Below are 24,115 nucleotides of genomic sequence, written 5' to 3'. Positions count from 1 at the left end.
ATTCTACTTCCCAAATAACAAAATTCTTCTACCTCCATAATCTTTTCTCCTCCTATTTTCACATTCAGTGGTCCATCTTTGTTATTTCTACTACATTTCATTACTTTTGTTTTGTTCTTGTTTATTTTCATGCGATAGTTCTTGCGTAGGACTTCATCTATGCCGTTCATTGTTTCTTCTAAATCCTTTTTACTCTCGGCTGGAATTATATCATCAGCAAACCGTAGCATCTTTATCTTTTCAACTTGTACTGTTACTCCGAATCTAAATTGTTCTTTAACATCATTAACTGCTAGTTTCATGTAAAGATTAAAAAGTAACCATGATAGAGAACATCCTTGTCGGACTCCCTTTCTTATTACGGCTTCTTTCTTATGTTCTTCAATTGTTACTGTTGCTGTTTGGTTCCTGTACATGTTAGCAATTGTTCTTCTATCTCTGTATTTGAACCCTAATTTTTTTAAAATGCTGAACATTTTATTCCAGTACGTTATCGAATGCCTTTTCTAGGTCTATAAACGCCAAGTATGTTGGTTTGTTTTTCTTTAATCTTCCTTCTACTATTAATCTGAGGCCTAAAATTGCTTCCCTTGTCCCTATACTTTTCCTGAAACCAAATTGGTCTTCTCCTAACACTTCTTCCACTCTCCTCTCAATTCTTCTGTATAGAATTCTAGTTAAGATTTTTGATGCATGACTAGTTAAACTAATTGTTCTGTATTCTTCACATTTATCTGCCCCTGCTTTCTTTAGTATCATTACGATAACACTTTTTTTGAAGTCTGACGGAAATTCCCCTTTTTCATAAATATTACACATCAGTTTGTATAATCTATCAATCGCTTCCTCACCTGCACTGCGCAGTAATTCTACAGGTATTCCGTCTATTCCAGGAGCCTTTCTGCTATTTAAATCTTTTAATGCTCTCTTAAATTCAGATTTCAGTATTGTTTCTCCCATTTCATCCTCCTCAACTTCCTCTTCTTCCTCTATAACACCATTTTCTAATTCATTTCCTCCGTATAACTCTTCAATATATTCCACCCATCTATCGACTTTACCTTTCGTATTATATATTGGTGTACCATCTTTGTTTAACACATTATTAGATTTTAATTTATGTACCCCAAAATTTTCCTTAACTTTCCTGTGTGCTCCGTCTATTTTACCAGTGTTCATTTCTCTTTCCACTTCTGAACACTTTTCTTTAATCCACTATTAAAGAAGGAATCTATTTAATCGGGTATTTTTTATTAATGAACAGGTAGTATATATATATATATATATATTAACGATTTTTATTTTCCTGGATATTATAGAATGTAATAAAAGGAAAGTATTATTATCGTATCAAGAATACCTCGTGCCTGTGCGCGCTTGTGCGTGTATGTGTATGTGTGGAGGGATTCTCTACTCTGCTTAATATCTTAAAAGGGGTTGATGTAAAGACTAAAAATTTGGGAAGTATGAAAACTTCTTTATGTAGGTTATTTTTGATATTAAATTATTGAAAAAAAAAACTGTTTTAGGGGATGGGGTGATACAGATATACGGGTATCGTAATCGATAAAAATATTCAAGGATAAATCTTCTTTCTTACCTAATATAGCTTTTTCTTTATATTTATTGTATTAAACGTTTTTTAATAACACTCCCCAAAATTCAAATAATCAGAATTTTAATAAAAACTAGTTTTTAAAAATTTTGTTGTAAACAATAAATGTTCTACTGAAAATTTTGTTGCAACTCTATAAATTTTTTCAAGGAGTGTATTTCGGTTATCGTTTGTATCTTCGAACTGTATGAATATAAAAACTCGTATTTTGGTAAGATGACTTCGATTTATGAGGTATTGGTATCATTCAATTTTTTAAATAATTAATCGAGGGTGGTGAGATGATCATGAGGTAGTGATGGGCTCATGTCTCGTAAAAGTAAAATATAAAAGTGTTAGAAAAGTAAGTACACTCCTGTTTTTTTCCTTACATTTTTAATACAAGTAGTATTTACTGAAATATTTTTCTCTATTTTTCTATTCAGATTTAATTATTAGTGAATATTTTAGTAGCGAAGTTAGTAAAGTTATGGAACTCTTTAAAATTTAATTGTATTCATAAAGCTAGAGATGGAATTAAATAAAAAAACTTTCTAAATAACTTTAGAACAACTTTAACAGATTTTAAATTGACAAATTCGTCAAAGAACAAGGTTCAGAATAAATTATTTTTCAAATTTTATGATTACACTGATATACTCGTATGTTGTTCTGAATCCAAGCCTAATCTTTTTTTGTACAATGTAAAGTTATGTGGCTTCGCATGTAATGTCTCAAATTGTTTATTTCATCTGTAAATTGTTATTGTTTTTTTTTTTTTTTTGGCAATAATAATACATTGCGTTTATAGCGCGCGCGCTCACACACACACACACACATCAGAATATATTTTATACTTATGGAACATTAATTAGTAAAACTATTTATGTAGTGGGTGTTTTACATAGCTCAGTAAAATAGTAATAGAATAAAATAGCAATTCAAGGAAAACTACAGTCAGTTCTTTATAAACAAGTTCAACTGACTTATTAAATTATTTATTAAAAAAAAAAAACGTTTGTGCGAATGCAAATATGCCACACGTACAGGATGTAGAGTAAAAATGAATTATAGTGTTAATCTTTTCACGTATTGTTGTCGTTGAAATTATACATATGGAATAATGGATTTTATGACGTGTAAAATTTGAATAGACTCTCAAGTGAAAAATCTGTGATCGTGTAACACATTCTTTTTTTCTTTTTTTTCTTTCATCTAATGTTTAAATCACTTCGTTCACGTCATCTTTAAAACATAAACTGGTAAGCATTCGTGGGAATCAGAAGATTTAATATACTATTTAATAATTATTTTGTTTCAATAACCGATGTAATTGTTAGTTATTTAAATTATTTTTTTATTAAATTACAATTAAAAGATATGGAAATGAAACGATAATGTTACAATATTAGCGAACTATTATTATTTTTTGTATTGTCGCCGAATGGCTTTGACGGTACGTGGCACTTTATAACCTTGAGACTTTATAAGCCTTGAGAAGAGCTCTTGGCTTCGATTGGTTTCGACAGCTAGTTGTAATTTATACCTTGTGGTTGCCCCGAAAATGGTCGTTTTTGTCGTCGATTGGCTTCTACGGCTCGTTGTAATTTATAACCTTGTAGTAGCCCTGAAAAGGGCCGTTTTTTGCGTTAGCTCTGAGAATAGCTGTTGGGTCCGGAAGCTGGTCTCCGGCGAAGTCGACTTGGCTGTAGTCAGAGAGTTGCGGCTCGTCCATTGAAATCAACCCGACTTCCCCTCAGCGGGTCCCCAAGACAGTGTGCATTCTAACCCCGTAGGGGGAAGACATCCATCTTGTGATGTTACCGGTCGCCACATCATCGTTCCGACCCTTAGGGGCTTTACCGGAGGTCGTCTTTAGACCCTCTAACTGATTACATCTCATAGTCGTTAGTCAGGCCTCGGTCAGGATGCCACCGATGTAAATGTCTTGGCAGACGTTTGCATCAGTAAAATACAAATCAAATTTTGTCTTCACGTAAGCCTCAAACGGACATCTTACATCCAAACTACACTCATACCAATGAAAATTATGTTTTACGCTACATAGAAATTCAGACCTAAACCCAAATAAGTCGACCAAATTAGGTCACCTAACAAGGGGAACGTAACCACATTCCGTTCCGCGCAGGAGCCGGAGACAAACCCCGCACTCATCAAACCCAGCCACATCATGGAGTCTCGCGCGGCATTATTAAGTCACAATCAGGGACCGCCACCGGCGGACGGAGCGCCCCCGGTCGCACGTGCTACCATACCCCGGCAGCGCGGCCAGCCCCGCCAGCGGGAGCTCCAAATGGAATCACAAACCATTCCAATATAACCGTGGCACGATGCCAATGCGCCTACTTCCATGGTGGCCCCCAGACCCCCGCTGTGTCAGGTCGCCGTCGGTCGTCTTTCGCCGGCGCGATGCTCCACGAGCGATCCCACGCTGGGCCTGCTCTTGCTGCTGAGTCCGCCGGCCAGGAGGATTAAAGCCCGGCGAGCTGGAGCGGGAAGGTAGCGTCCGCGTCCAGTGGCTTCCTCGGTAGGCCGATCAGGCCTGCTGTTCCGGTGGGGGTGTTGGCATCCGCCGAGAGGTCCCATGTTGAGGCGGGCAGGGAACTTCTGTCTCTTCCAAGTGGTGATCGACGATGAATTAAAAATTCACTCTTTTATTGGTGCCTGAGAGTGCAGGGGCGCTATGGTGGGAGAACTGCGCGATTATCTGCGCGGCGGGAGTGACGCGTACCAGCGCGTATGTGTACTGTACTCTCGCTGACATCTGAGCTGCTACCGTTGCCGTCCGCCGATATTAAGTTAGTCGTATGTGTGGTAACAGTATTTACCTATGCATTGTTCTGTATAAGCATTTCTGTTGAAATTTGGAATTTTTAGTCACCGGATAATACATAGTTCTCGGAAAAATGTATAGGTGAAGCTGCTCTCATCAAATCACAAAATTACCTAGGAATTAGTTGGTCTACAGGTGCTCACACTCTTAAGATAAATCCAGTGAACCTTTTGCTAAAACCATGGAAGGCGCGGGGAAGATATTTTAATAACTAAAATCCTCATCAATCGTCTGAATTGTGTCGTATGTATGTATACAACCGAGATAATTCTGTTCAGCTAGAACGGATTGCATTGAAGGGATACATATGTAATATGTCGATTGAGGTCGGCACGGTATCAATTTTACTCGTGCGTTTTCTCGGCTTATAACATTTTCATAGCGCAGCTGAAGTACCATCAAAAACATTAATCCCGAAAATCTTTTGAAGTAAGATCATCAAAAAAAAACACTCCCACCTCTAAAAATTGATTTTTATATAATCTAATAACGTTTACTGTTTTAATTTAAAATTTAAATATTTTTTAATTTAATTTTTCTGCAAGTAACGTCTTATCATAATAGGAAAGTTTTCATAGCTTATCCAGAGGGATGTATAAGTACCACCCTAAAAGTATTCCTATTTGTTAAGTAGAAGTTTTATAAAAACCTTATTATTGTACCATTTTTAAAAATTAATTGACAAACTTTTAATTGAAATTTTAAATAATTTTTCTACCGTCTTGTGTAATGTAGTAAAATTTTGATTACCGGATTCTCTCTCTCTCTCTCTCTCTCTCTCTTACTCTCTCTCTCTCTTTCTCAGTGTTTGTTAGAATTTATTTGGCATTTTCAGAATATACGTTTATATCAGGAACGTTTAACATGTTATATTTTATGTGTCAGCTGTTGTATTAAGGACTTGTTTCTGTTAAAATCTTTAAAAACGAGATGAGGGATGCTAACGTGTGAAATTCATATTAATCAAAATTTTACGTGTTTCTTTAATCTTATCAAATTATTAGTTGTGCCGGAAAAGTTCAGCTTTGTTGTTAAAATACGGGGAAAATTTTAATTTATTTTTAGGAATTAAAAATAATATATTTAAGATAAAATTTAATCCTCTTCACCTGAAATAAGGTTGATTTTTTAAAATTGGGAATTTTTGAAAACCATAAATTTTCAGCTGAAAGTCTTAAAATATATTTTATTGTTGCATCCGTTTTGTTGAAAAGGAAATTTCAGTCCTCTAGAACATTAAAAAGTGTTGTTTTTGGCGCATTTTATATTTTTTCAAAATATCATAATAGAAAGAAAGTTGTAATCTACTTTGTTCTGTAATTCACAAAAAAAAAACAAAAAAAAACGAATAAATTGATCTGGAAGGGAGTAAATAAATTATAAAGATAACATTTGTTTTGTCTTGTACCTCCTTTGTTTTGTGTTTTCTACATGAGTATAAGCAAAATAGTTGCTGGCGGCAGTGCCAGAATTGTAGTCGATATTTATTGCTTTTTTACTTCGTGTGCAATAATTTTATCCGAGCGGCCATTTTTCTTAGAAGAAATATAATTAGTATTGTTATCTTAATATACTAATTCTTTTTATAAATTTAAGTTAAATGTAAATTCTTTTGGCCTTGAACCCTAGTGACTAACGCTTATTAGACATGTAGGTGGTTCATACGTACGATTATGTAATTCTGTGTTCTACAATTTGTTCTAATGTTTCATCTATTATTACGATTCTTAAGTAATTATGGGGCATAATATGTAGGATTTACTCGTATATTATATTTTATGAATTTGCTAAACATCGCTACTGAACAAATAAGAGCCTTCTGGGCAGAGTTAAAAAAAAAGACTACAAATTTTATGTGCTTTTATTTTTGTTTCTGTAATACGTTTGAAGTGAAAAATATGCTTGAAAATGACAAAAAATATTTATTACCAAAAGGGGTACCGTCCCTAGGCTTTATTTTTTTTTACATTTTTATTAGTTTGACATTGATTCTGAGATTAAGCTTTACAACAACAAAAAATTTCTTTCTGATCGGATCAGATATTCTTATGTTATAGACTAATAGATGTTTAAAAACTATTAAAATAATAGAACTTTTTATTTGTGATAAGATTGGAAAACGTTTTTGAAGCTAAAAATTTCGGTTATAAACAATTCAGTAAAACTGATATGAATTTAAACGATATTATGTAATTGTTGTATGGGTTATAAGCTATTAAATGTCATATATTTGAATAAACTGAATTATTATGCAGGTGTGAAAAATATTTCATCATTATTTTTCTTATTTGTATGTGCGTGTTTAAGTTCTTTTTGTTTGTTATTAGAAAAATAATTTCCAAGGCCAAGAAAGAAATAACAAGAAATTCGTTGTTTGTTGTAGATAAAATTACCTTAAATATAATAAAAAAAAGTTATCCCCTCTATCCTTGCCAAATTCATATCCGGTTTTTTTGTTGTTGTTTATTTGTATATTTCAAGTGTTATTTTTTGTTTACTTTCTTCTTTTTTACTTTGTTTTAATAGAGAAAGTGTTACCTCACAATTGTTTATCCATGAAAATAAAGGTGGAGACAAAAACTGGGCGGTCATCCTTTTCTTGTACACTATTTAATAAACCTACAACTAAGTGTATGCCAATGTTGTTTGTCTGATGATTAATTTTTTTTTTCATCAAACCGGTCTAGATTGTTTGTTGGTTTTTAAAAGACAACGTGAGTCCGCATTAATGTAAATGACTACGTGTACGTACGTGCGCGTTCACGTGGTTGCTGTTTCAACTTAACACTATTTATACTAGAATTATGCTTCACGAAAGAAAAGTTTTTTTTTAGTTATGTCCTTTAAAATGGATATTAAGATTCTTAAATTTATATAAATTTTGTTTCCTTTACTAATATTTTTTTCCATATCGTTCTTAATGGTCATGAAATTATTTACCTACCGTAATAATGTTAAAGCATAAGTTCAAGAAATAAACTCTTTTTACCTTTTCGTTTCGGGAAGTCGAAGTAATTTCTTTTACGGCCAACTAAATTGAAAACAATTAAAAATACCTAAATGATGAATTTAAACGATAGTATTTAACGAAGTCATGAAACATTAAATTGGATTGTCATGAAAATAAGTAAAAAACTGGGCACTTTATCGTAACTGATTTTTTTCCCGAAAATAAATTGAAACGCGCAGCAAAACTGGAGAAAAACAATTTTTAACAATTTTTTTCATTTGTTACGCATATTGTAATGTAATTATTATAATTTTTAGGATGTAAAAATAAATTATACAAGTCCTAAACTTATTTTCTTATGTCATTTTCGATATAATTAGCAGCCGTTCAGAAATTATGTCGTGCTAGTACAGGTGAATAGAATGATATATGACTTCATAAGATGAAAAGCTACATGCGAATCCATTATGGCCATCGTCATTGCTTCTCTATTTTTAATAATAATATGAACAGGATACATGCCCACTTACTGGAGGAGGATTGAAATTCTTTGGATGGAATTAGTCTTATTTTTCGATATACTTTACCATTTATTTAATAAAATAATACAAATTATGTTCACTTTTTAAATATTATAGTCACGTTTTAAACATTATAAGTCGTATGTAAAATAAACTTCGATTGCTAAATCTGTTAGAAATTATTTAAAAAAAATTACTTAAACGTTGCGAAGTTTTGAATCAAAAGTAGGAAATTTCTCGCTAGATTTATAAATGGAAAAAAAAGATCTAATGTTTGATTTTAAATCGGTTGTTTTTAAACTTTGACTTGAGGAAAAGTCGTTCGATAGAATTTCATTAGTTTTCTTTTTCATACCGTGTTACCTATCGTCTAATTGCGTTCTTATTTCGTCTGTCTTACGTCATTATTTTCTTTAAGATGAGAAAATGTTATAATAAAATTGATTCAATTAAAGAAAAAAAGCTGTCATAATAATCGACGTACTTTTAAATTTAACTTTTTCATTTTCAGTTAGGACTGATTTGTAAACTGGGATACCAGTATGACATGTGACGTGTGAAGTGAAGAGTCGCTCTATGTTTTATATAGGTAATAGTAGTAGAGCTTCGACCTCATGGTGACGTCCTTGTTGGCTGAATTTGGCGATAGTTATTTACTTACTATTCTCCTTGTTTCTTTGCTCTTAAATATAGTATTTAGACTGCTCTATTCAATTCCACTTGCTGCTTTCTGAACGAGTTAGTTCGAGAAACGGATCGTGTTTTTACTTTCTATTCTTGACACCGTTGATTCGTCCGTTTGTTATTTATTATTACTTTCGTAGTAGTAATTAACTATATATATATTTAAACGTATCTAAATTACCTGTATTTTTGAGTAAATTCAGAGCAACAATATTACAACTTCTGTTTTTATTACGTATGGTAATTTTGTTTCTCTTAAAAACAAAGTTATTTGTTTAAAAGCATTAGATTTAGTAACTAGACACTTTTCACTAAAAAGGTTTTTTAAAAATATTTTTCGTAAAGGAAAATTTATTCATTTTACTAGTTTGGAGACGTTCATTAAATTAAAATGTAGTATTTACATAAGGATAATATTTAAGGTTTTAAATTCACAACCTTCCTTACGTAAGAATTAATAAGATTTCAAGAATCTCTTATTCTTACTTGAATAATTTTTTTATGATTGATCCTCCTCTCCTGCTAAAAAAATGTAATAATCCTGTGGGAGGGGACGCCCAATGTATGGTATAACTTCAACAGCCAACTCAACTCACCTTTATCATCGTGTCTAAATTAAGGTAAATTTATTTTTGAAACGCCTTTTTTCCTTGTAATGTTAAACCACGTCAACTGATTATAAATAAGAGTCAATAACTCGGTACACATCTAAAATCCAATATCACAAAAAACAGGTATGAGTGCATAAGGATTGCCAGGTTTAGGTCACACGGATTCTTCTGTGGATATATTCAAACGCGATGTTCTTCGCAAATTCTCTACTTGTAGAAAAACCAAAGTAATATTAATCTATGGCAATCATTATCCTCATGACCCCCGTATAAATACGTGTAGAATCATCTACAGTTCTCATCTTCCCGATGTAGTGATTGAATTATCCGTGCCTGTCATCACCTATCTAAATGACTGGTTCATTCTTTCTTCCTTTAAGATAGTCTATGAACGAGTCGATGCGTTAACCTATAATGAACGTAACCTGCGGTGCTTCCATTATTTTCTGTTCTACAGTACTCGCGACTATTATATCATAGTTACCTGCTAATTTGACGTGGTAAAAATGTTTACGTAAAAGTGTCTTCATACAAATTAAAGCACTTCCTGATATTAAGCATCGCCAGGTAGGACCTACAAACCGAATTAGTATCGGTTTTGGTATGCAAAGTTTCAACCTATTACAACTAACGAAGTTTAGGCTGACAGCCCTAGTGGATGGGTTACATAACAATACCCAAATACAACACAAACCCGCTTTCTGGTGAGCAGCGTTCGCACACTTACGGAGCCGTACCCTCGGCTTCGCTCAAATCAGCAATATGTGGGGGATTCGTCTTTAAGAAATTATTTTGTTATGATTTAGTTTTTAAGAACGTCTGTAAAAATATCTGATATTCTGACTTAAAAAAATACTAAGAAAAAATTAAATCGGATATGGACTTAAATAAAATTTAAGTGCATAAGAAAAGGCACAAAGAAACAACTAACCGAGAGACTAATCATCGGGAAAATGCACAGATTTTCATATTTTTGTATTAAATTAGTAGTTATTTATTGGGAGTTGCAGTAATTGCTGGAGTAATTCCTGGTAAGGATGAATTTTTTAATAGATTGCAGAACTAGCATAAACTTTTACACATGTTTACTAAGTCACATTTTAGTTTAGGCGATGAGTTTGAAGCTTTATTCTGTTCATATAATAACCATAAAAACTGAATGGAGGTATTGTTCACTTTAATAGTTATTTTCTATTCTTTTAAAATAAAACATTTCATTTCATTTTTGAAATTTGCCTACAAAATGCTGAAGAAAACCCCGTATAACGTCCGGTAGCATAATATATTTTGATCCATTCTCTCGCTAACACAAATTATCTTTTTATTGATTACTCCTCCACCGTCGTATAAAAATTAACCTCTCTATACGTTCCTTATCTTTTATAGTCAAAATATTTGGATGTGTTTTTTTATTAAAAGTTTTATAGACGAATGTTTCGCATGCATATTTTTCAATCTGCCATATGCTATATATTTGTTAGCTGTTTAGTCTAGTGCATCCGTAATCGTACAACACACATGCATGTGAACGTTTGTGTTTTATTATCTTCGTGTTTAAATAATTTATTGATTGTGTATCTTTAATAAACAAGTACGTAACAAACAAACGCGTTTACAAAACAAAATGTCGAATATTTACATCAGTGTGTATTTACAAGGTCACAGTGTATCGTATCTAAAGCGTAAACATCATTAACCTATTTTGTTTTCACTTGTCATTTAATTATTTTCGTGATAGCACATAATATTAAAAGGGAATATATCGCTGTAGGTTAGAAAAGACTCCTTTTTAAAATTTTTGTTTTTCTGTACGTTGTCCCCTGAGTTATGAATATCTAGGGGATATAATAATCGTATAGGTCCAGGGTAAAAAACGATTTTAAGTTACTCCGATACTTCCGTGATCACATATACGCACACATGCGTATATGTTTTACTATCTTACGTTTTCTTCAACGTAAATTACTAAATCGATTACATTTTTGGTATTATTAATTCATATCATACGCATACCTGTTGGCATCTACTCGTATTTTCGTTTGTACATCAGGATTGATTTAACTTAAATTATAAAATTTGATGTGGTGCCTTGTGCATCGGATGATTGTATTAAATTAAGAAAAAAGAATCCCTTAATGTGGTATATTGATGTATTTCAAAGAGGATTGATTTTCTAACAAATTTGCACATTGATTTTTAGCTCATTAAAAAAAAAAGGATTATTAGAATTAAAAGCTTTGAAAGCTTTTTAATAATAAAAAAAAGTATTAGGAAGTACTTCATCTCTAAACATTTAACTTTGTTATGTTTTTGTAAAGTTTTACTGTTTAATCTCCTCGACTGAAAACCATTTTAAATTACCCTTTTTCTGTATTAGGCGTTACGAGAAGCAGGAAAATTTTCAAAATGTCAAAGAAATAGGGATAAAGTGCTCCGTTTGATTAATCTGAAACGCTTCTTTCTAATATTAATTTCGTAACTAAATAAAGCTTTATTAATGTAGGTTACTTTTCAGCCAATACCACAGGATTAAGGAGTAAATCTTCAATAATTTTTTCATAAAATTTCCAGACGTATTTCAGTTTAGTTGTTAAACTAACAGTTATATTAGAAACTAATATAAAAATAATATAAACTAAAATAAGCAGTTATACTAATTGCTTCAAAGCAATTTATGAACTTATTTTCTATTAACTAGTTCGTAGAAAATAGTATAAAAACAATTATACTATAAAAAATACAATTATATTTCCTTAATGTATGGTTAATTATCGTATTATACTCTGAATCTGTTCTAATTTGGGAAGTTAATTTCTTAAAATCAATCTACAACATTGTTATTGTTTCTCCTTCAGTTGAGGTCCGGCAGATCGGTTTATAGTTTAAATGTATATTTGTTCTTGCTGCACTACTTCAAGGATGGGTAAGGCTGTTTCTTTAGGAGCTTTGTACATATTCTTGGTACAAGAATAGGCATCAAGAGAAACAATTTTTGTGAAAGCATATATTTAGTCTGCGCAAAAGCGATGATCATATGATGTGCTTCTCCTAACCTAATAGCTACTACTGAGACATCCAATAAGCCGCTCTCGAGTGATGTAAAGAAGACACATTGATAAAACCGTATTAATTTTAAAAAACAAACAAAACAGATAGATATATCGTAATAGCACATATGCTATTATATCACGTATTATGGAGGTTTTTTAATCAATTCAAGACGGTCATTCTGAACACCAGCCACATCTGGAAACCTATAATCGAACGAATATTTGTTTCGAAAGATCATTGATGACAAATTACGGTAATTTTTCTTAAAAGTATATTAGAATTTATAGCTATCAATAAATTAATTTTTTTTAATATAAATATGTAGAATTGATGAATTTTTTATGATAGGGAAGTATTTCGTTATTACCGCATACATAAAACAAAATTGTCTTTTTAAATTCATTATTTTTATTATTTATATTTTTTGCAGCTCTAGGCCGAGCAAGAATAAATCTAGGTAATTTGTACAAAAAAATTTGAAATATTTTGATTTTCTTTTCGTTAATCGACAAATTATCTTCACTTAGTGAACCGGCAAACTATACAGATATTGCAGTAGATAATTTAAGATCAGGTGTGTGGTATGTAACGATTTTCATTGTATGATAAAAACAAACATATCCCCTGGATAATAAGCGTTATACCATATCAGGATCAGGAGCTAAACATCACAAATTTGCAAGCTCTTACTTAGATTTTTTTTATACAGAGATTTCGGCCATCATTTACTAACTTTATAAACGTATCTTTTTGTAATGAACGAAAAAACCATTTATTCGATTTTTTATAAAATTCTGATATATTTAGTTTATTTATTATCAATCTCAAAAAGAAAAAAATACAAAATTTAATTTATCTTTGCCTTACTCTTCATCTAATAAATTAAATATGATTCTTATTTTATTTTGTAGAAGACTTTATTTAGTAGTTCCGTAGTACTTTCTTTTTGGTAACATCAAAAGATATATATAAAAAAAAAGTTACCTAGAAGATGTAAGATAATTTATATTTTTCGTAATTATTACCTAGTATCGCAATTTTATAGATTGTAGATTATGTTATATCATTATTATGTTAATGATATATCCTGAAGTCATTCTGATATCCGATATATTTTTACGCTTAACTTAAAAAAAATTAGACGGAAGAATTGAGGTAAACAAAAAACGCATTCCGGAATTGAAGACCCTATAGTAATTACGAAATGTCGTTTCTCTGAATTTTTATTTTTATTAAGACTTAGAGTTTCGCCCTTTGCGTTTCTTCCGAATAGCTAACAAATTACCAACAAGCGGGGTTTTTGTTCCAAAATTTTATATAATAATAATATTTAGAGGCTTAAAATAAAGTAGAATGTTTAAAAAGTGACTTTAAAAAACTACTTGAGAAGTAAAACAGTGCTTCTCAGTTATTAAATTTTGATCTTTTGAAGTCAGCGCTGGGGTGTGTAACCTTTTGTTCATAATTTTTAATTTGAAGGCGACAAAATTTAAAGAATTGAGCCCTTTGAACAGCATGACAAACGGCAATTTTAATTTAGTTTATTAAATTTTTGTTTAAAAATAAGAGCATTATTATTTTTGAAAGTATTATTGTAATATATGCAGTTGGTGTTAAGATTGTTCGTTTAATTTCTTTTTATCAAATAAATTAACGGAGAAATACAACATAATTACTTATAGATAGATTGACTGCATGATTTGTAGATTAAATATATTGTTCAACATATAAACTTAAGAGTTTTTAATATGAGCGGTCACCATTAAGACGGCTCTGCTGTTAACTCCCCTGAAGATTTGTTCCTAATTAGCTCATGCAAATTAAGTCCGTCGGAAGAAAAAAATTACAATATTTTGGAATTGGATCATTAAATATTTTTAAAGAATTAAATTACATAGTATTTTACTTCTTTTTAGTACGTTTTTGAAGTTGATTTTTTTTTTTAATAAAAATTAATTTTTTTATATGCAGGCAATTTCAAATAGTTAATTAGAAAATATCATTTTTTGCTTTTAAAAAGGCTTTATATTGTTAACTGGCCGTCACTATAAAGATATTTTTCGCTAATAGGACATCGTATGGATCGAAAATTATTTTTTTTCTGCAGTCCATAAAAATAAAACAAAGTATAATAAATTTATTTCATACTTCGTAAATATATATTAAACTTCGTTAATGAAAACTTTTAACGTTGCAATAGCGGTCACGCCTATCATGAAAAAGTTATAGCTTTTATATTCGCCTCATTATCATTTTTTCAATTAACTGTTTAACTTCGCAAAATTATAAATCGTATAACAGTCGTCAGTAGGATGCTATTATCTACAGAAGATACGAAAATTAATTCCATATGTCATCTAATTCAGATTCGTTTGAATTCACTTTAGAAAAGTCACAACTTCTCAACTTAAGATCGATATAAAATGAATGCTATTTTGTTTTAATAATAGATAAAAAAAAAAAAATTGCTAATAAATAAATGCGTAAACGGTTTTTGTGCGAGCACGTGTTACGCAGTAGACAGATTTTACAGGAAAAAAAATTACGAGTAGGCTAGTATTAGCTGACTATTATTTATTTAAATTGACGACGTCTTGTCTATGCTGTGGTCGTATCATGTTCATCTTTGACCGCAAATCTGTCTGCTTCCTTATTTTGCATCTACATTATTGTAAAATTACTGATTTATCATGAATTTTATTTGTTTAAAAAGTTTATTTTGAACGCTTTGTAGTTAATTTTATCATCGTAAATAGATAGATTTAACTTTATGCGTGAAGGTATAGCGTCTGAAGGATGTTGCAAGTAAGTTTAAAGCAAATTTATTAACCTGGATCGCTTTAGTATGATTGTAATGTCGGTCTTAATTATAAATTAAATTATAGCAAGTAATTTAAAGTATACGAGTAAAATTTGTCTACAATAAGTTTTGAAGTTTCGGTTAATCAACGTAATTAATGGTTTGTCTTTTCTAATTTTACTCTTTTTTAGTAAATCTTCCTCTTAGCCGTTTTAGCAGCATTAGTCGAATCGATTCGTCTGAATTTCTCTTTGGGTTCGTCTCAATCTCAGCCAGACCTAGACCAAGTTCTTTAACAACATTGTTGTGACATTCCTTTCTGAATGGCATTATTTAGAAAAATTCTCATTTTTGTTATTATTGCCGACCTCGCGGCGAATTAGTAGTGTTTATTTCTTTCATCCGAAGGCTTGGGTTCGAATCTCAGTTAGAGTGGGCATATTTCTATCTTTCATCCAAAAAAAAGGTAGCTGTAAATGGACGTTAGCACGTACTTACAAACCTGAAAAAATTACCTTCATTACGGATTAGTACATAATTGTATTTTTTCTTTGTTCAATTCTCCAGAACTAGTATGAGAAAGTTATTAAAAAATACATCCTCTAGCAGCAAACCAAACTTCACTGTCTCGTAATAACACACGCGCGAACAGAGAGAGAAAGAGAGTAGGTACAATTTAATGAACACCCAAGTGTAATCATTATGGATTTATTTCTTTCAGAGAACAATATCCATGTAACGCCTGATAAAAATTATTTTCGTATTGTAACCGCATTTTTTTAAGCTGTTTTATAATACAACAAATCTCTTTATATTTATCAAAATCTGGCTGCTTAACTTATATCGTGAAATATTTTTATACTCAGAGGGAGGTCTGAACGGTTTGTAATGCAGTTGTAATACTTTCATACGCCACAAAATTCTGGGAATGACCGAGGGTTTTTATTGAGAAAGATTAAGCTAGTACTCGGTTTTGTGTTTGGGAAATCAATGTGTTACAGAGTGTATAGTTAAACCGGTAAACATGTAATTGTTGATCAGTATAGCGCTGGTTTCATTCCGTTGAAGATACCTACCTAGTTTCTTCGCGAAATAATGTGGACGCGATTGAGCCTACCTACTGGAAGTGTTTTTTGCCTCTATTTAGGATCCCTCTGCAGGTTTCATTTTCATTATCGATCCCTCTTTCTTATTCTTAATTATTTTCCCCTTTGAGTATTCTTCAGGTTTTGGAATACGCCAACAGGATCTATGGTAATGACGCGGGGACTGGTGGAGTTGTTATTTTTATAGTTTGCTCGGGCGCCATTTCGATTGTGGATCTGCTTTCTCCCTAGTGACTATACATGAAGCCAAACTGGGGCAGAGTTCAACAATTTATTGTTAAAGTCTTCCTGAATACTCATAAATGTATTTGAATTAATGGTATTGCTGTTTGGTGTATGTGTATCTTTAAAGTTTATTTTTCGTTCGTGCATCATTTTGTAAAAATATTAGTAGACCTGAGTAAAGTTCATGTATCTTGTTAATATTTGTTTATTCTTTATCGTTTCAGGTGACCTCTTGCTAAGTGATTGGAGATGACGTTGTTTATATTAACTGTAATATTTGTTGATTTCTTTCCAAGCGTAAGTTTCTTTCACCTTTATTTTTAGTAGTTTTACGTTTTGTATAGTTTACTTTAATTTATATCTCTTTTGAGTATTTGACTGCGGTGGTGGTTCAGAATTAAGTTTAAAATTTCAAAAACTTGGTTTTGTTAATTTTTATGTTAAAATATATGAGATCTTGATATGCTATTTTTAATCATAAAAGGTTAAAAAATCTATGAAAATGTTAAATTAATTAAATTTAAAAAAAAATAAAAATACACGCTTTTGTGGTGTAGTTTAAAATTATCTGTTTTTAATTGTATCAAAATTATAATTACCTAAAAGAAAAAGGAAAGAAAAGGAAAATAAGTATTTTAAATAAATTATTTCCGTAGATCGGAACTAAGGCGTAGGAATTGTTTTTATTTATTGAATTTTTGGGAAAGAAAGAGAATCGGCTTTGTTCAATCTGTTCTTTAGCCAACCTTATGTGCAGCCAACGGACTTATGGCCTGAATTCCAGGAGCTACGTGCATAAATGTTCATTTAGTGATCTAATATCGTCAAAGATGCTTGCTATCATAAGAAAGGCCGTGAGAGATAGTGTAAAGCAACAGATTCATTTTGTGTGCAAAATAATACATTATCACGCTATTTACGAAGTAGGAGAAAGAATAAAAAAATATTTTCGACTGTAATGTCAATTTTTGTAACTCGTTTTCCAGTATTTTATTCGAGGTATGCGCATTGATGTTTACTAAAATCGTTAACCTAGTAGATAGCTTTATATTAAAAATCCCTAAGTACAGAGGTAAAGGCTAATACATCATACAGCAATATATAGCTTGCAAGGTGTTAAAGAAGAATTTACAAGCGCAAATTAAATATGGTAGAATACCTGGACAATGTATCAGAATTAGACTTAGGTATTCTAAAATTTGAAATTTTACCTTTATTTATTCTTGCTTATCTTCTGTGGTTTACAGTTTTTACAATTACAATAAGTAGGTGTTTTGCAGAATTTTTTTTGCATTGTATTTACGTACATCTATAAATTCTTTCACTTGCGTACCTTTTTGTCGAGGTTAAATTTTGTTTGCCAGAAATTAAAAAAAGAAGTAAAAATGGAATAGTCGTTACTGTCTATTAATAGACACACAATCGTCATGAAGTCTCGATACTTATAATAGGGAATTCCTTGCCCGATAATATAAATATTAACACAATCGGTTTTCTTTTTCAATATGAAAATTTTACTTTGGAGATCCACTGTGAGGATTAAATTTTTATTAAAAAACGGTTCAGTCGATCATAAGTATTTTGCAAATACTAGCGAACTCAATACGAGGAAGTGGATTGTTGTAATTAAGTGGTTCTGATCTGTTACGTAATGAAATGAAAAATTACTTTAGAATATTCTGAGAATGAGAAAATAAAATTCTAGTTATGTGGTCGTTGTTCGAAAATAAAGTCTGAAGTACATAAAGATGAAGATCTTTTGAACCTTGAAAGAGGTACTCCATCCCTTTTGGTGGTTGTGTTGTTTGTGGTTTAATTGTTCAGGTTGCAATTTGTTAATGATATCATGGAGCGAAGGTCAAAGAGTATAACATGTGAAAGTTTTATAAGATAAAATAATTAAACAAATATTGTTTTCAATTTTTAACTGAAGAGTTTTATGAAATATTTTTCGTTATTTATACGTTTAGGATGTATGTTTTAATTAAACCAATTCAAAGGAAAAATTGGAATAAAGTAAAATTTGAAGAGATCTACATCACCTAGAACGGTTGTTTAATTTTTTCGAATGAGCTTTTACTCCATTACTACTCCATAAGATAGATATTTATTTTGTTCATTTCGTCCGACGAGGATACACTTTACGAAAAATTTCAGTTTTAAAGCAGAAATTTTAAACGGCATTGGAAGAAACTTTTTTAAAATTTCGTAGCTGCTGGTTACATTTCTAATGGAAATATGTTGTTTTTAGTGGCCGTGGATGTGTTTTAACAAAAGTTTTTTGATGCAAGGATTACAACAATTAAAATTAAGAAGAAACTTTTTTTATTTTTTACAGAGGTTAATTATTTGTTAATAGATACTTTATATTTAGCTAATTAAGTTAGAATTGTTTACAATTCTTTTGAAACGTTTTATAATTAAAGTTATGAAATCCAATAAGATGTCTGCCACAGAGGCCGGTTACATTACATAATGCAATACAATACCCTGAATAGAAGTATCAGTAATACATAATGCTACCTTATGAACCGTTTTGAAGCAGCTTACAGACTGCTTAGGCAGCACTTAAAATGATTTTAATTAATACGAATAACATCCTCCTCATTCTGTCTCTCTCACTTATGTGCGCGCACAGAGAGAGAGAGAGAGATTCTTTCTCTGTATCAATCTATCTCTCTCGCAATTTCATTCTATTATCTTTTTCCACATTCAATTCACTTTCTCTCTTCCACTTATACTCCTGTCACATGTCCCTTTGGAGTTTATTTATATATACATTTAGTTAGTTTTGACTAACTACAAATTATTTTTCCAAGTAAAAATTTATTGTAGCCTGCGCCAGCTACAATTAAATAATAATATCAATCTACTGAATGACAGATGGCGCCACCACTGTCTAGACTTGATTATTCACTGTCAACTTTAGTTACAGCAATCACTTGGCCAAAAACAGTATTTGTAAAGTTGCCTTCATTGAATTCTAGGAGTTGAAATTAAATTATAATAAATTACAATTATTTAATCTATCTGAATCCAGAGTATTTATTTTATTTACCGGTGTTCTATGACTCGAACGTCGTATTTAAGTCGAGTATTCTCAGCAGATGTAATTTTTTATTCGTAGTTGGTTTTTTCGTCGCAGTCATTTGACTAATTTAACTGGTTTAATGAAACTCTTCGTTCTTTTATCTTCTAAAAATATCTACTGTATTCCACATCCTCGATTATCTGAATTATTTATGTTACTACGTTTTTCTTCATTTACTGTTTTTACTACCTAGCAAACCTATGTTATCAAAGTCACTAAACCTAAATGTTTTAATCATCGCTCCCTTTTTACAAGATTCTGTTAAACTTTTTTAAGTTCTCTGATTCATCTTAATATCTTCTCTTCATTTCGTATTCATCAGTTTACCTAATTTTAAACTTTATCTGGTAACAACCGGGTTCCAAACTGTGTTATTCTCTTTCTCATTTCCTTTTTGGTAATGTTTTCCTGTTCTATAACTCATCACTTGCAAAAAATATTTTTAAGAACTCCTAAGTCTGTATATGATACTCGCAACCCTCTATGAAGTATTCCTTTACTAGGTTCGTATTTACTTTTGAGTCTATTTTCCTTGGTCCTTCTTTTATTATTATTACTATACAAACAACAAAGTAAGATTTATAAAACAGGAATCTACATAAACAATTAAGATTATACACTAATTTATGGAGCATAAAATTTGATTCGTATAAAAAGTATTTAAAATAAAAGTACTGGGACGGTATAGAGATTATGAAAAAACAGGAAAATTAAAAAGATATATAAAAAGAAGAATATTATTGTTGAAATTAAAGATTGCTATTTACCCTAGGGAGGCTCATCGGGAAAATAAATAACAGCAACAAGCTTAAAGAAATTTAGAGTTAAACGAAAGAGGCCTCAGAACGCTTGGAACACCAAAGCTTAGAGGAGACTCCACATACAGAAGGATTTCAGGATATTGGGAGCAAAGAAGGTCCTAGAGTCAGACAGACTCGTACAGAGGAGGTTTATTGATGAGACCTTAAGTTTTTGCTATTGTATAAATAAATAAACAACATAAAAAATTAAAAAAACACGACTGCCAAAAATAAATCATTGCTGAAAAACATTCCTCTTTAATATAGGATTATTAAAGAGTATGCGAATGACAGTCGGTTCAGCCGTTGAGTTGGTACGGTGAAACAAACATACATCCTAAATACATTACACTTCTTTTTCGGAAGAGGTCTGAGTAAAAAAGATAAGGTGGAAAATGAAGAAGAAGAATGGGAGATGGGAGAATGTTAAAAAGGAAATTGTTAAATCAGCAGAAGCGAACTTAGGCGGAACAAAGAGAACTGGTATAAAAACGGTGGATTTCAGACGATATATTGCAGCTGATGGATGAACGTAGAAAATATAAGAATGCTAGTGAATGAAGAAAGTAAAAGGAACTATCGACAATTAAGAAATACTATAAACGGGAAGTGCAAAAAGAAATGAACATGGGTGAAATAGACAGGGCATACAGGAAAGTTAAGGAAAATTTTGGGGTATATAAATTAAAATCCAATAATGTGTTAAACAAAGATGGTACACCGATTTATAATACGAAAGGCAAAGTCGATAGCTGAGTGGAATATTTTGAAGAATTATACGGAGGAAAGGAATTAGAAAATGGTGTTATAGAGGAAAAAGAGGAAGTCGAAGAGGATGAAAGGGGAGAAACAAAACTGAGATCTGAACTTAAGAGAGCATTCAAAGATTTGAATGGCAGAAAGGCTCCTGGAATAGACGGAATACCTGTAGAATTACTGCGCAGTGCAGGTGAGGAAGCCACTTATAGATAATATAAACTGGTGTGTAATATTTATGAAAAAGGGGAATTTCCGTCAGACTTCAAAAAGAGGGTTATAGTCATGATATCAAAGAAAGCAGGAGCAGATAAATGTGAAGAATACAGAACAATTAGCTTAACTAGCCATTCATCAAAAATCTTATTCTTATAAATTGTTATAAGAATTTTGTTATTTGGGAAGTAGAATTGCTAAAGATGGATGAAGCAGGAGCGATATAAATTGCCGAATAGCACAGATGAAACGAGCCTTCAGACAGAAATATAATTTGTTTACGTCAAAAATTAATTTAAACGTCAGGAAAATATTTTTTAAAGATTATGTTTGGAGCGTAGTTTTACATGAGTGAAACTTGGACGATCGGAGTACCTGAGAAGAAAAGATTAGAAGCTTTTGAAATGTGATGCTGTAGAAGAATGTTAAAAATCAGGTCAGTGGATAAAGTGATAAATGAAGAGGTGTTGCGGCAAATCGATGAAGAAAGAAGCATTTGGAAAAATATAGTTAAAAGAAGAGACAGACTTATAGGCCACATATTAAGGCATCCTGGAATAGTCGCTTTGATATTGGAGGGGCAGGTAGAACGAAAAAATTGTGCAGGCAGACAACGTTTGGAATATGTAAAACAAATTGTTAGGGATATAGGATGTAGGGAGTATACTGAAATTAAACGAGTAGCACTAGATAGGGAATCTTGGAGAGCTGCATCAAACCAGTCAAATGACTAAAGACAAACAAAAAAAAAGTACCCTATACACACTCCCGGTAACGTAAGAATTCCAACGCAGGGACATACATCAAAATCGGTTCAGCCGTTGAGCTGCTACGGTGGAACAAACATACATATGTACATCCTAAATACTGACACTCCTTTTTGGGCAGTCGTATAATGAATAACAAATAACAAATTTTTCTTATATTGTGTTTTATCCTAAACCCGTAATTCCTCATTGTTCTAATCTTTTAGGTTTTATTCTTATTTATTTTTGCAGAGAAATTTTCTTTGAACGATAGAACCAAGGTATTCAGTATTTCTGATGACTCTTTTTTACCCCTACCAAAAGAACAATGTTGCCAGTAAATTTTAACGTCTTTATTTTTTCCTGTTCTTAGGCTTTTCTTCTGCTTTAAATTTTTTTTCAATTTCTTTTTAGATATGCAAGTTGAAAAGTAGGAAAACAGATTAAATATTTTTCTCAATCTCTTCTTAATTAAGAAGTCGCCTTTCTATATTATCTTCTTATCACAGCTACCTGATTTTTATATAGATTCTTTAACACTTCTATATTTGTTTTTTAACCTAGTTTTTCTTGAAATTATTAATATTTTATTCATTTCTATACAATCAGATTTATTTTCTATGTCCTTCGATATCAAGTAAGTAGTTACCTTTTTTATCTTTCTTTCTAAGATTACTCTTAGGACTAAAACGGCTGTCCTTCCACCCATGCTCTTTTTGAAACCGAACTAGTTTTCATCTGCTATAGCCTAATTAAAGAAGGAACTTGAGGAGAGATGCGATATCAAGCGGCGGATATTATCATTTCAATTAAAATGTTAAAATCTGTAAGTCGGTTGATTTTAAATTGCCTTAAAAAGAAGTAGCATCGTGCATTATTCTATCTAAGAAATTTTATTAAAATTTATTTAAAAAATTTCAACTGTTTAAAAAAAATGTATTTTTTTTTTGAACCATTACCGAATCAGATTTCATATGGATATTCCTGATAATGAGAGAGAAGAGATATATACTGAAGTAAAACTGGCTTTCTTATTTTAATATTCGGACTGATATCAAATAATCGTACAGTTAGAAACTTTTCGGCACTCTGTGATTTTTATGTATATGGTAGGATGAAATATAATAAAAAGATTGTTTTCTGTAAGTAGAATTAAATTTTGTTGATTTAGACAAAAGGTTTTTTGTAGGTTTATATATATATATATATAATTCTACTTTTACAATTTTCGTCTAAACTGTAGAATTTTTACGAAAATTCCATCCATCGTAAAAAACCGGTAGTGTACGTCATTTTATCTTGTTTTGATGTTATGTTAAATGATGTTTGATGAGATGTTAAACCAATATTTTGGGTATTTTTTTACGTTCATATTTTGCTGGAAGAGTTATAAACTGATAGACCTAGCGACAAGAAATAATTTAGAGAATTTTATTATAATGTTTTTGGATAAACTAAGAAAGGTTAATTACAAAAAATTATACGTAATGTTATTAAAATATATTATAGTGGAACTGACATTAAACGAAGCGGAGCAAGTAATATATTAGTATGCACCGTCGACGATAATTAATCGATTCACTGTCACCGTTTTAATGGTGTTGGACCGGGGCAGTAGCAATTTCTTTTGAAGTTCATGAGATGTCAACTATAGCCGTTAAAACGATTACAATTCCTGTTAATCAAAAGGAAAAAATTAGCTATATTATTTCTCTCACACCGAAGTAACCTGTAGAACTTTTAATTTGTTTTAAATTATATTCAAATAAAGAAACTCAAACGTACATGATGATGGGATGATGGAAATTTTATTAAAAATTACAAACAATAAGTGTGAAAGTCGGTTTGAAGTAATTGAAAATCTATGAAAGGTTAACACTTCAATTCAGCAAGTAACTTTTTTTTCATCGAACGTACGGTGTTCGTGAGCCTTCATGAAATACTATAAATGAAAAATTCATAATATTTTTTTATCGGAAATCGCAAAACACGTAAATTTGGATTAACTACGAGTAATTTATATATGTTATATGTAAGAGGGAAGTTCAATAGTTACTCAGACAAATTGATGTACAGAAAAAGCGATTCATTCAATGACAATGAAACTTTT

At 31.2% G+C, this 24,115-nt stretch overlaps 1 protein-coding gene across 4 annotated transcripts in view; it reads left to right on the top strand.

Moving 5' to 3' along the window:
- The window catches only part of LOC142319607 (uncharacterized), a 219,435-nt gene that overhangs the window by 81,718 nt on the left and 113,602 nt on the right, over positions 1 to 24,115 (top strand). For all 4 annotated transcript variants that reach the window (XR_012755217.1, XM_075357081.1, XM_075357082.1 and 1 more), the window contains one exon: positions 16,621 to 16,693. The gene's annotated coding sequence lies outside the window, so the exon portion shown is untranslated. The remainder of the gene's footprint in view (positions 1 to 16,620; positions 16,694 to 24,115) is intronic.

Source organism: Lycorma delicatula, chromosome 2, assembly GCF_047948215.1.
Source record: "Lycorma delicatula isolate Av1 chromosome 2, ASM4794821v1, whole genome shotgun sequence".
Classification (NCBI taxonomy): Eukaryota; Metazoa; Arthropoda; class Insecta; order Hemiptera; family Fulgoridae; genus Lycorma; species Lycorma delicatula.
The sequence above is the reverse complement of the archived record's forward strand: the minus strand, read 5'-3'. Positions and strand labels throughout refer to the sequence as shown.